At 42.9% G+C, this 14,422-nt stretch overlaps 1 protein-coding gene across 3 annotated transcripts in view; it reads right to left on the reverse strand.

The window, feature by feature from the left end:
• The window catches only part of LOC115154714 (kelch-like protein 13), a 107,177-nt gene extending 99,287 nt beyond the window's left edge, over positions 1–7,890 (reverse strand). For 2 of the 3 annotated variants that reach the window (XM_029701217.1, XM_029701216.1), the window contains exon 1: positions 7,801–7,890. The gene's annotated coding sequence lies outside the window, so the exon portion shown is untranslated. The remainder of the gene's footprint in view (positions 1–7,800) is intronic. The other variant, XM_029701219.1, reaches the window with a different exon arrangement.
• Between the last annotated feature and the right edge of the window lie 6,532 nt (positions 7,891–14,422).

Raw genomic sequence — 14,422 nt, forward strand, 5'->3', positions numbered from 1 at the left:
CTTCTGGATATCAGGACAGTGATCACTCACCTCGGATTAGACAAAGATTTTTTCTACAACAAAGGACTTGTTGTATGAATGTGCGTACAAGATATTCTCCAAACACCCCACAGGGCCGACATCCCCGTTATTTGAAAGAGGAAGCAATGCAGGTACAGAGGACAAAGAGCCGGATGCCTGGTCAAGACCCGGAGAAGGAAAGCTGCCGTTACCGTCAATACTACTCGCCAACATGCAATCATTGGACAATAAATTAGACGAGGTACGATCACGAATATTCTACCAACGGGACATCAAAAACTGTAATATCCTATGTTTCACGGAATTGTGGCTGAATGATGACATGGATATTCAGCTAGCGGGATACACGCTGCACCGGCAGGATAGAACAGCACACTCTGGTAAGACGAAGGGGGGGGGGGGGGCGGTCTGTGAATGTTTGTAAACAACATCTGGTGCACAAAATCTAAGGAAGTCTCTAGACTTTGCTCTCCTGAAGTAGAGTATATTGTGATAAATTGCAGGCCACACTACTTGCATAGAGAGTTTTCAGCTATACTTTTCCTGGCTGTTTATTTACCACCACAGACAGATGCTGGCACTAAGACCGCAGTATGAGGAAATAAGCAAACAGGAAACCACTCACCCAGAGGCGGCGCTCCTAGTGGCCGGAGACTTTTATGCAGGGAAACTTAAATCAGTTCTACCAAAATGTTAAATGTGCAACCAGAGGGAAAACAATTCTAGATCACCTGTACTCCACACACAGAAACGCGTACAAAGCTCTCCCTCTCCCTCCATTTGGTAAATCCGACCACAACTCTATCCTCCTGATTCCTGCTAACAAGCAAAAATGAAAGCAGGAAGCACCAGTGACTCGGTCTATAAAAAGTGGTCAGATGAAGCAGATGCTAAACTACAGGACTGTTTTGCTATCACAGACTGGAACATGTTCCGGGATTCTTCCGATGGCATTGAGTAGTACACCACATCAGTTACTGGCTTCATCAATAAGTGCATCGAGGACGTCGTCCCCACAGTGACTGTACGTACATACCCCAACCAGAAGCCATGGATTATAGGCAACATTTGCACTGAGCTAAAGGGTAGAGCTGCCGCTTTCAAGGTGCGGGACTCTAACCCGGAAGCTTACAAGAAATCCTGCTATGCCCTGCGACAAACCATCAAACAGGCAAAGCGTCAATACAGGGCTAAGATTGAATCATACTATACTGGTGCCGACGCTCGTCTTACGTGGCAGGGCTTGCAAACGATTACAGACTACAAAGGGAAGCACAGCCAACAGCTGCCCAGTGATACGAGCCTACCAGACGAGCTAAATCACTTCTATGCTCGCTTCAAGGCAAGCAACACTGAGGCATGCATGAGAGCATCCGCTATTCTGGACGACTGTGTGATCACGCTCTCCATAGCCGACGTGAGTAAGACCTTTAAACAGCTCAACGTTCACAAGGCTGCAGGGCCGGACGGATTACCAGGACGTGTGCTCCGGGCATGTGCTGACCAACTGGCAGGTGTCTTCACTGACATTTTCAACATGTCCCTGATTGAGTCTGTAATACCAACATGCTTCAAGCAGACCACCATAGTCCCTGTGCCCAAGAACACAAAGGCAACCTGCCTAAATGACTACAGACCCGTAGCACTCAAGTCCGTAGCCATGAAGTGCTTTGAAAGGTTGGTAATGGCTCACAATAAGACCATTATCCCAGAAACCCTATAACCACACCAATTTGCATACCGCCCAAACAGATCCACAGATGATGCAATCTCTATTGCACTCCACACTACCCTTTCCCACCTGGACAAAAGGAACACTTATGAGCGAATTAGAGGTCGACCGATTATGATTTTTCAACGCCGATACCGATACCAATTATTGGAGGGCCAAAACAGCCGATACCAATTAAATCGGCCGATTATTATTATTTTTTTTTTTTTTGTGTGTGTATATATATATACACACACACACACACAGCTCTGAAGTGACAACGATACTGAAGAGTCTGCTTAGGAGACAAATACTCTCAACTGTTTGAATAATAAAAATAGAGTTTAAGTTACCTGTGATGAATGCTGAAAACAAAAACTGTAATTTCTATATGCAGGAAATCCTATTTTAATAATGGGCATGGTAAGAATTGACTACCAAAGTGCGAGTCACAATTCCCATGACACCTTCTAGCAAAATCTGAAAAGCGGTTCCTTCATTTATTCCATAGGATATTTTTAGATTAACTTAAAATAAGGTCTGTGTTTGGTTTAGGCTTACACCACCTTGCCAATTGTATAACTGTGTAGATATCCATAGGATATAACTCTGATCAATATAAGCGAAGATACATTTATGAAAATATGTTGACAAACGTTACCTAGTGAGATTTACACGGGTATCAAAACGCCGAGGCGGTTTAAGCACAAAACACAGACCTTATTTGAAGTAGATCAAGACATTCTCTATGGAAGACATGAACGGTAAAATAACGAAGGAACCCCTTTCAAGTTCAGCCGCAAGTTATTACAGGAATTATGACGCGTTGACTATTTCTCTCTAAACCATATATCTTTGACTATTACGAGCCTGCTGCTGCCTACCACCGCTCAGTCAGACTGCTCTATCAAATATCAAATCATAGACTTAACTATAATATAATAAACCTTAGGTCATTAATATGGTCAAATCCGGAAACTATCATCTCAAAAACATTATTCTTTCAGTGACATACGGAACCGTTCCGTATTTTATCTAACGGGTGGCATCCATAAGTCTAAATATTCCTGTTACATCGCACAACCTACAATGTTATTTCATAGTTCCGTAAAAATCTGGCAAATTAATTCGCAACGAGCCAGATTCTGTATACCCTGATTCTGCGTGCAACGAACGCAAGAGAACTGACACAATTTCACCTGGTTAATATTGCCTGCTAACCTGGATTTCTTTTAGCTAAATATGCAGGTTTAAAAATATATACTTCTGTGTATTGATTTTAAGAAAGGCATTGATGTTTATGGTTAGGTACAGTCCTACAACAATTGTGCTTTTTTTCGCAAATGCGCTTTTGTTAAATCATCCCCGTTTGGCGAAGTCTGCTGTCTTTGTTAGGAAGAAGTCTTCACAGTTCGCAACAAGCCAGGCGGCCCAAACTGCTGCATATACCCTGACTCTGTTTGCAAGAGAAGTGACACATTTTCCCTAGTTAAAAGAAATTCATGTTAGCAGGCAATATTAACTAAATATGCAGGTTTAAAAATATATACTTGTGTATTGATTTTAAGAAAGACATTGATGTTTATGGTTAGGTACACGTCGGCGCAAAGACAGTCCTTTTTCGCGAATGCGCACCACATCGATTATATGCAAAGCAGGACAGGCTAGATAAACTAGTAATATCATCAACCATGTGTAGTTAACTAGTGTTGATGATTGATTGCTTGTTTTTTTATAAGATAAGTTTAATGCTAGCTAGCAACTTACCTTGGCAAAGTAAAGCAGGTGGTTAGAGCGTTGGGCTAGTTAACGTAAGGTTGCATCCCCAAGCTGACAAGGTAAAAATCTGTCGTTCTGCCCCTGAACATAGCAGTTAACCCACCGTTCCTAGGCCGTCATTGAAAATAAGAATGTGTTCTTAACTGACTTGCCTAGTTAAATAAAGGTTTTTAAAAATATATAAATAAATAAATATCGGCAAATCGGTGGCCAAAAATACCTATTACCGATTGTTATGAAAACTTGAAATCGGCCCTAATTAATCGGCCATTCCGATTAATCGGTCGACCTCTAGTGAGAATGCTATTCATTGGCAACAGCTCAGCGTTCAACACCATAGTACCCTCAAAGCTCATCACTAAGCTAAGGATCCTGGGACTAAACACCTCCCTCTGCAACTGGATCCTGGACTTCCTGACGGGCCGCCCCCTGGTGGTGAGGGTAGGTAGCAACATATCTGCCACGCTGATCCTCAACACTGGAGCTCCACAGGGGTGCGTGCTCAGTCCCCTCCTGTACTCCCTGTTCACCCATGACTGCATGGCCAGGCACAACTCCAACACCATCATTAAGTTTGCAGACGACACAACAGTGGTAGACCTGATCACCGACGAGACAGCCTATAGGGAGGTGGTCAGAGACCTGGCTGGGTGGTGCCAGAATAACAACCTATCCCTCAACGTAACCAAGACTAAGGAGATGATTGTGGACTACAGGAAAAGGAGGACCGAGCACGCCCCCATTCTCATCAACAGGGCTGTAGTGGAGCAGGTTGAGAGCTTCAAGTTCCTTGGTGTCCACATCAACAACAAACTTCATGGTCCAAACACACCAAGACAGTCGTGAAGAGGGTACGACAAAGCCTATTCCCCCTCAGGATCCTAAAAAAATTTGGCATGGGTCCTGAGATCCTCAAAAGGTTCTATAAATGCAACATTGAGAGCATCCTGACTGGCTGCATCACTGCCTGGTATGGCAATTGCTCAGCCACTGACCGCAAGGCACTACAGAGGGTAGTGCGTACGGACCAGTATATCACTGGGGCTAAGCTGCCTGCCATCCAGGACCTCTACACCTGGCAGTGTGAGGGAAAGGCCCTAAAAATTGTCAAAGACCCCAGCCACCCCAGTCATAAACTGTTCGCTCTACTACCACAAGGCAAGCGGTACCGGAGTGCCAAGTCTAGGACGAAAAGGCTTCTCAACAGTTTTTACTCCCAAGCCATAAGACTCCTGAACAGGTAATCAAATGGCTACCCGGACTATTTGCATTGTGTGCCCACCCAGCACCTCTTTTTACGCTGCTGCTATTCTCTGTTTATCATATATGCATAGTTACTTTAACTATACATTCACGTACATACTACCCCAATTGGGCCGACCAACCAGTGCTCCCGCATATTGGCTAACCGGGCTATCTGCATTGTGTCCCGCCACCCCCTCTTTTACGCTACTGCTACTCTCTGTTCATCATATATGCATAGTCACTTTAACCATATCTACATACTACCTCAATCAGCCTGACTAACCGGTGTCTGTATGTAGCCTCGCTACTTTTATAGCCTCGCTACTGTATATAGCCTGTTTTTTTACTGTTGTTTTATTTCTTTACTTACCTATTGTTCACCTAACACCTTTTTTGCACTATTGGTTAGAGCCTGTAAGTAAGCATTTCACTGTAAGGTGATACCTGTTGTATTCGGCGCACGTGACAAATAAGCTTTGATTTGACTTCAATTTGCATACGGCCCTAACAGATCCACAGACGATGCATTCGCCATCGCACTGCATACTGCCCTATCCCATCTGGACAAGAGGAATACCGATGTAAGAATGCTGTTCATTGACTAAAGCTCAGCCTTCAACACCATAGTACCCGCCAAGCTCATCGTTAAGCTTGGGCCCTGGATCTGAACGCCACCCTGTACAACTGGGTCCTGGACTTCCTGATGGGCCACCCTCCAGATTGTGAAGGAAACACCTTCACTACACTAATCCTCAACACAGGTGCCCCACAAGGGTCCATGCTCAGCCCCCTCCTGTACTCCCTGTTCACCCGTGACTGCGTGGCCATGCACGCCTCCAACTCAATCATCAAGTTCGCAGACGACAACAGTAGTAGGCCTGATAACCAACAATGATGAAACAGCCTACGGGGAGGTGGTGAGGGCCCTGGCGGAGTGGTGCCAGGAAAATAACCTCTCCATCAACAATGAAGGAGCTGATCATGGACTTTAGAAGACAGCAACGGGAGCACACCCTCATCCCAATCGACGGGACCGCAATGGAGAAGGTGAAACGCTTCAAGTTCCTCGGCGTACACATCACTGACAATCAATTGGTCCACCCACACGCCTCTTCAACCTGAGGAGGCTGAATAAATTTGGCTTGGCCCCTAAGACCCTCACAAACTTTGACAGATGCACCATTGAGAGCATCCTGTTTGGCTGTATCACTGTCTTGGTACGGCACCTGCACCAGACAGGGCAGACCGCACCAGAGGGTGGTGCGGTCTGCCCAACAAATCACCGGGGGCACACTGCCTGCCCTCCAGGACACCTACAGCACACGATGTCACAGGAAGGCCAAAAAGATAAAAGACATCAACCACCCGAGCCACAGCCTGTTCATCCCACTATCATCCAGAAGGCGAGGTAAGTACATGTGCATCAAAGCTGGGACTGAGAGACTGAAAAACAGCTTCTATCTCAAGGCCATCAGACTGTTAAATAGCCATCACTAGCCAGCCTCCACCCAGTACCCTGCCCTGAACTTAGTCACTGTCACTAGCCAGCTACCGCCCGGTTACTCAACCCTGCACCTTAGAGGCTGCTGCCCTATGTACATAAACATGTAGTCACTTTAATAATGTTTACATACAGTTTTACTCATTTCGTATGTATATACTGTATTCAAAATTGCTCCTAATATTAATACATTTCTTAATTCCATTATTTTACTTTGAGGTGTGTGTATTGTTAAATACTACTACACTATTGGAGCTAGGAAAACAAGCATTTCTCTTCACCCGAAATAACATCTGCTAAATATGTGCATGTGACCAATAAAAATTGGATTTTGATTTGAATCCCCATGACATCATCTATTTCAGTAAATACATCCACTTCCTAGATGCACCACCTAGACCCAACATTAAATTACATACAAATCATTAACATGACAAGGCCTTCTGACGGATGCTGTACAAACAGTGCATAGCAATTGAGTGGGCCACATTTCAGATGTTCAAGATCATTAGCTAAATGTGTCAGTCAATTCCAGAGATGAGGAGCAGCGAGGTGTCTAACTAGACTGTCATCTGAAACTGGAGAAATGAAAGGACAGCGCCCACTCGATATCCTAGTTTCAATTGTATATTCTTATCCACAGCTTGTTTCTCAAATCTCACGCTTCTTCGTGACTGGGTAAATCTCATCATTCTCCATGCTATGCTTCACTGGCGTTTATACTAGCGAACCAAATAGATAACATTAACTAGCTAGCTGCTGTACAGTCCAATGTTAACTCTTACCCGCAAATGAACCCCATACATTTTTTTTTTAAATCTTTATTTTAACAGGGAGTTATGTTGAGACCAACGTCTCTTTCACAGCTGAGCCCTGTATACACAGGATAGTCCGGATAGCCATGCATGTAGGACATTTATTGTAAACTTTTGAAATTTAGCAGACTAACGTTTGCTTGCTAATTGTTTAACTACCTAGCAAGACCGCCACTGTTCTGAAAAGCTGAGCGTTAGTCGCTCTGGATAAGAGCGTCTGCTAAATGACGTAAATGTAAATGTTAGCTAGCTAACGTTATAGCTACAGGCTGGCTAGCTAGCATTAGCTAGTTACAACAAATATGTATTAAACATTCATGGTCAAGCAAGTGAAAAGCTTGCTAACGTTCAAATCAAATGTATTCGTCACATAACGTTACTTCGTAAACAACAGGTGAAATGTTTACGTTAGGGCAATAAGAAAAACATGTGGAACGTATTTTAACTTAGCTAGCTATATATCGTGGTTTGTTTAAACCCGTTACGCAGTATCAATTTATACCAAGTCGCCGGGAGAGATAATTTGATGGAAAGACAACCCAAACCATACAGCATGGCTACCAGTCAACACAGCTAGCTAGCGAGCTTCATCTGAAGCTACTTACTTCTCTAGCGAACGTTAGTTTACCATAATTGGCAACTTTGGGTTGCGTTTTATGTTATATTCAACAGCTTACATATAAATACTAAATAAAACACACTCAGCTATTAAATGGCGAAATTCCTACCTGCAACTACGGGATACGTCCTTATTTTTCTTCTTAAACCCTCAAATCCACTCATGGATCTCACTAAGGTCCGCCTCCAGCATAACAAATGAGGGGATTCGATTAATCTGGCCTCGGTAGACGAATTTTGCACCGGGAAAATGGATTGCATTCGTTTTGGAACCGGGCTGCCTCCCGGGAGTGAGCCAGGTACCAGTTTAAATGAAAACTATACTGAACAAAAGTATAAAGGCAACAAATTCAAAGATTTTGCTGAGTTACAGTTCATATAAGAAAATCAGTCAATTGAAATAAATAAATTAGGCTGTGTAAAGCATATGCCCACCCACATGGGAGCCAGGTCCACCCACTGTAGAGCCAGGCCCAGCCAATCAGAATGAGTTTTTCCCCACAAAAGGACTTCATTACAAACAGAAATACTAAAATCCCGGGCTGGTGTGGTTACACGTGGTCTGTGGTTGTGAGTCCGGTTGGACATACTGCCAAATTCTCTAAAACAACGTTGGAGGCGACATATGGTAGAGAAATGAAAATTACATTTTCTGGCAACAGCTCTGGTGGACATTCCTGCAGTCAGCATGCCCATTGCACACTCCTTCAAAACTTGAGATATCTGTGGCATTGTGTTGTGTGACAAAACTGCACATTTTAGAGTGGTCTTTTGTCCCCAGCACAAGGTGCACATGTGTAATGATCATGCTGTTTAATCAGCTTCTTGATATACCACATCTGTCACGTGGATGGATTATCTTGGCAAAGGAGAAATGCTCACTAACAGGGATGTAAACAAATATGTGCACCATTTTTTTGAGAAATAAGCTTTTTGTGCATATGAACAATTTCTGTGAACTTTTATTTCAGCTCATGAAACCAACACTTCACATGTTACCTTTATATCTTTGTTCAGTATATTTAATGGAAAAGAGATTGTATGTTTCTGGAGGATGCACCTTGCTGCCTTGTCAGCCTGGTCTCATAGACAAGACGTAACATAGTGAAGTTAAATCCGGGAAACTTAAATTAGTGTGAAATGTTATGTTTGGAATGGTTACATAAGACAGATGGTTATTTAAAGGACAACTCCACTCAAAACTATATTGTTGATAGTCCCCAAATGTTTTGCATGTCTGCAATCAAGTGTTCAAGATATGTATTGGTATTTTATTAGGATCCCCATTAGCTGTTGCAAAAGCAGCAGATACTCATCCTGGGGTCCACACAAAACATGAAACATTACATAATACAGAGCATTAATAGACAAGAACACGTCAAGGACAGAACTACATCGATTAAAAAAAGGCACATGTAGACTACATATCAATACATACACACAAACTATATTGGTCAAATACGGGAGAGGCGTTGCTTTATCTGTTTTTTGAAACCGGGCTTGCTGTTCAATTGAGCAATATGAGATGGAACGGAGTTCCATGCAGTAATGGCTCTATATAGTACTGTATCCTTTCTTGAATTTGTTCTAGATTTGGGGACAGTGAAAAAAGCCCTGGTGGCATGTCTGGTGGGGGAAGTGTGTGTGTCAGAGCTGTGTCTAAGTTGGCTATGCAAACTATTTGGGATTTTCAACACATTAATGTTTCTTATAAAAAGAAGAAGTGATGCAGTCAGTCTCTCCTCGACTCTTAGCCAAGAGAGACTGGAATGCATAGTCTTTATATCAGCCCTCTGATTACAATGAAGAGCAAGACGTGCTGCTCTGTTCTGGGCCAGCTGCAGTTTAGCTAGGTCTTTCCTTGCAGCACTCGACCACACGACTGGACAATAATCAAGATAAGACATAACTGGAGATGACAGGACTTGCTTTTTGGAGTGTGGTTTCAAAAAGCAGAGCATCTCTTTATTACGGACAGACCTCTCCCCTTCTTTAGAACCATTCAATCTATATGTTTTGACCATGATAGTTTACAATCTAAGGTAACGCCAAGTAATTTAGTCTCCTTAACTTGTTCAAAAGCCACACCATTCATTACCAGATTCAGCTGAGGTCTAGAACTTATAGAATGATTTGAACCAAATGCAATGCTCTTAGTTTTAGAGATGTTCAGGACCAGTTTACTACTGGCCACCCTTTCCAAAACAGACTGCAACTCTTTGTTAAGGGTTTCAGTGACTTTATTAGCTGTGGTTGCTGCTGCGGTTGAATCATCAGCATACATGGACACACATGCTTTGTTTAATGCCAGTGGCAGGTCATTGGTAAAAATAAAAAAGAGTAGAGGGCCTAGAGAGCTGCCCTGCGGTACATCACACTTTACATGTTTGACATTAGAGAAGCTTCCATTTAAAAAACAACAACATTTGAGTTCTATTAGATAGATTGCTCCAAATCCATGATATGGCAGAGGTTGAAAAGCCATAACACATACATTTTTTCAACAACAGGTTATGGTCAATAATAACAAAGGCTGCACAGAAATCTAACAGTACAGCTCCACAATCTTTCTTTCAACCAATCATCAGTCCTTTGTGTCAGTGCAGTACATGTTGAGTGCCCTTCTCAATAAGCATGCTGAAAGTCTGTTGTTAATTTGTTTACAGAGAAATAGCATTGCAAATCAAATCAAATTGCATCTGTCACATGCGCCAAATACAACAGGTCTAGACCTAACAGTGAAATGCTTACTTACAAGCCCTTAACCAACAATGCTTTAAGAAGTTAAGAAGAAAACACGTTAAGTAAAAAATAGATAAGTAAAAAAAAAAAAACTATTTTTAAAGTAACAAATAATTAAACAGCAGCAGTAAAATAACAATAGCAATAGCGAGGCTATATACAGGGGGTAACAGTACAGAGTCAATGTGCGGGGTCACCGGTTAGTCGAGGTAATTGAGGTAATATGTACATGTAGATAAAGTTAAAGTGACCATGCATAGATAATAAACAGAGAGTAGCAGCAGTGTAAAAGAGGGGTCTGGGTAGCCCTTTGATTAGCTGTTCAAGAGTCTTATGGCTTGGGGTTACAAGCTGTTAAGAAGCCTTTTGGACCTAGACTTGGCGCTCCGGTACCGCTTGCTGTGCGGTAGCAGAGAGAACAGTCTATGACTAGGGTGGCTGGAGTCTTTGACAAATTTTAGGGCCTTCCTCTGACACCGCCTGGTATATAGGTCCTGGATGGCGGGAAGCTTGGCCCCAGTGATGTACTGGGCCATACGCACTACCCTCTGTAGTGCCTTGCGGTCGGAGTCCGAGCAGTTGCCATACCAGGCAGTGATGCAACCAGTCAGGATGCTCTCGATGGTGCAGCTGTAGGACCTTTTGAGGGTCTGAGGACCCATGCCAAATCTTTTCAGTCTCCTGAGGGGGAATAGGTTTTGTCGTGCCCTCTTCACGACTGTCTTGGTGTGTTTGGACCATTGGTGATGTGGACACCAAGGAACTTGACGTTCTCAACCTGCTCCACTGCAGCCCCGTCGATGAGAGTGGGGACGTGCTCGGTCCTCCTTTTCCTGTAGTCCACAATCATCTCCTTTGTCGTGATCACGTTGAGGGAGAGCTTGTAGTCCTGGCACCCTAAACCTCCTCCCTATAGGCTGTCTCATCGTTGTTGGTGATCAGGCCTACCACTGTTGTGTCATCGGCAAACTTGATGATGGTGTTGGAGTCGTGCATGGCCATGCAGTCATGAGTGAATGAGGAGTACAGGAGGAGACTGAGCACGCACCCCTGAGGGGAATCCTGTTGAGGATCAGCATGGCGGATGTGTTGTTACCTTGTTACCTGCATTTGGTCAAACAATATTTTCCAACAGTTTGCTAAGAGCTGGCAGCAAGCTGATAGGTCTGCTGTTGGAACCAGGCCGCTTTACCACTCTTGGTTAGCGGAATTATTTTGGCTTCCCTCCAGGCCTGAGGACAACGATGTTCCTCTAGGCTCAGATTCAAGATATGACAGATAGATAGAAAGCTACTGAGGATGGTAACTGACTCTATAGCCACTCGTAAGTTGTCAATACCAGGAGGTTTGTCATTATTGATCAATAACAATAATTTTCCGCCTCTCCCACATTAACTTTACAAAATTCAAACTTGCAATGCTTTTCTTTAATTATTTGGTTTTTTTTATGCATGAATACGGTGGATCACTGTTCGCTGTTGGCATTTCCTGCCTAAGTTTGCCCACTTTGCCAATAAAGTAATTATTAAAATAATTGGCAACATCAAATGGTTTTGTGATGAATAAGCCATCGGATTCGATGAAAGATGGAGTTGAATTTGTCTTTCTGCCCATAATTTCATTTAAAGTACTATAAAGTTGTATATCATTGATCTAGGCTTCATAATACACTTTCTTCTTCTTTTTGTTGAGTTTAGTCACATAATTTCTCTATTTGCAGTAAGTCAGATGTGCAGCCAGACTTTTTAGCCACTCCTTTTGCCCCATCTCTTTCAACCATACAGTTTTTCTATTCTTCATCAATCCATGGAGCCTTAACAGTTCTAACAGTCAGTTTCTTAACAGGTGCATGTTTATCAATAATTGGAAGAAGCAATTTCATAAATTCATCAAGTGCAGATCTCTTATACACTATTTTAGGCCCAGATTTTGGAACTTCGGCTTTCCTGGATATAGCCACTATATTGTGATCACTGCATCCAGTGGGTAGGGATACAGCTTTAGAACAAAGTTCTACAGAATTAGTACAAATTTGATCGATACATGTGGATGATATTGTTCCTGTAGTGTTTGTAAACACCCTGGTAGGTTGATTAATAACATGAACCAGATTACAGGCACTGGTTACAGTGAGAAGCTTCCTCTTGAGCGGACAGCTTGATGAAAACCAGTCAATATTCAGGTCCCCAAGAAAGTAGACCTCTCTGTTTACATCACATACACTATCAAGCATTTCACACATATTATTTAGATACTGACTGTTAGCACTTGGTGGCCTATATCAACACCCCAAAAGAAAAGGCTTTAGATGTGCCAAGTGAACCTGCAACCACAATAATTCAATAACACTTGACATAAGATCTTATCTAAGCATTACAGGGATATGGCTCTGAATATATACAGCAACACCTCCCCATAATAATTTCTGTCTCTTCTATAGATGTTATATATTTGTATTGCTACTGCTGTATCATCAAATGAATGATCTAATTGAGTCTCAGAAATGCTTAATATATGAATGTTATCTGACGTTTGCAAGTTATTGATTTCATGAACCTTATTTCTAAGGCTACATATATTAATATGGGCCATTTTCAGCCCTTTCCTGGGTAGGTTATCAGAGATAGACATAATATGGAAAAGAGCAAGACAAAAAAGCAAGACAAAAAAATATAAGACAAAAAAATACATTCAGCAGTCCGTTAATCAATTAGTGTGTGTGTGTGTGTGTTGCAGGGTTGAAGCTACGAACCCATAGGCTTGGCTCTCTCATCCCTTCCAAGCTTCTGGGAGGGAGGGTGGACAATGAGCCTGTCATAGCGGATGTAATGAATCTCCCAACGCGCTCTGACAGCTTTCATGGCTGGGATAAGTTCTCGTTGAGGAAGATATACGTTCCTCTCAAGTTCTTGGCTCTTTCCAGAACAGCTACCTTGTGCTTCTACCTCAGGAACTTGACTTCTTGTCACGTCCTGGCCAGTATAAGGGTTAATTGTTATTGTAGTTTGGTCAGGACGTGGCAGAGGGTATTTGTTTTATGTGGTTCAGGGTGGTGTGTTAGTTAGGAGGGTGTTTGATTTATTATTTCAGGGTTTTGAGTTGTGGTCTATGTTTATGTATTTCTATGTGTAGTCTAGTGAGTGTGTTTCTATGTTGGATTAATTGGGGTGGACTTCCAATTGAAGGCAGCTGTTTGGTGTTGCCTTTGATTGGAAGTCCTATATTAGTTGGGTGTGTTTGTCTGTGCATTTGTGGGAGATTGTTTCTTGTTTTGCTGAGTGAGCCTTTCAAGACTGTTTCGTCTTGTTATTTTTGTATGTTCATTTTGAGTAAATAAATGTCAAGATGAGTGTACACATACCTGCTGCGTTTTGGTCCTCCATTTCCAACGACAAGCGTGACACTTCTATCTATCTGGGCCTGTCACCTGGGCCGGTGGTGGGTTTTCCAGTCCTGTAGACTCACTCCACCACAAATATTTCCGTGGTCCATCTTCAATTTCTCAGAAATCATTTCCCTCACTTTGTCCTCATACTCTGTCCATGGTTTCATGTGGAGATTCAGAACTTCCGTCCACAACCATGTTGTGCCGCCTTGATTGTCCCTCGAGATTTCTCCGTCATTGATATCATGGATTCACACACAGAACTGATGTCCTCTCTCAATGACATAGGGGCGGCAGACCGCCGCAAACCCAGGACAATCCACTGTCTCAGCCACAATGGCCTAACGCGTTGCGGGCTGCGTTCAAGCCCTCAAGAAAACCCTGATAGCTTGATAGGCAGCTAGCTAGCAGCTAGGCTAGGCTAGATGCTATGCCAAATAGATCCTCAGACCCGGCCTTGATCAGCAGAATCACTGGACAGAGAATAGCAGTCCCAGCAACTGATTCCAACTACGTCGCGGGATCCAAACTCAAAAGTTAGCTAGCTACTAAGAAACTTTTCAAAACGACAAACTTTCCAAAACAACAAACCGAGCTCTCCCTCG

The sequence above is a fragment of the Salmo trutta genome, chromosome 19 (genome assembly GCF_901001165.1).
Source record: "Salmo trutta chromosome 19, fSalTru1.1, whole genome shotgun sequence".
Classification (NCBI taxonomy): Eukaryota; Metazoa; Chordata; class Actinopteri; order Salmoniformes; family Salmonidae; genus Salmo; species Salmo trutta.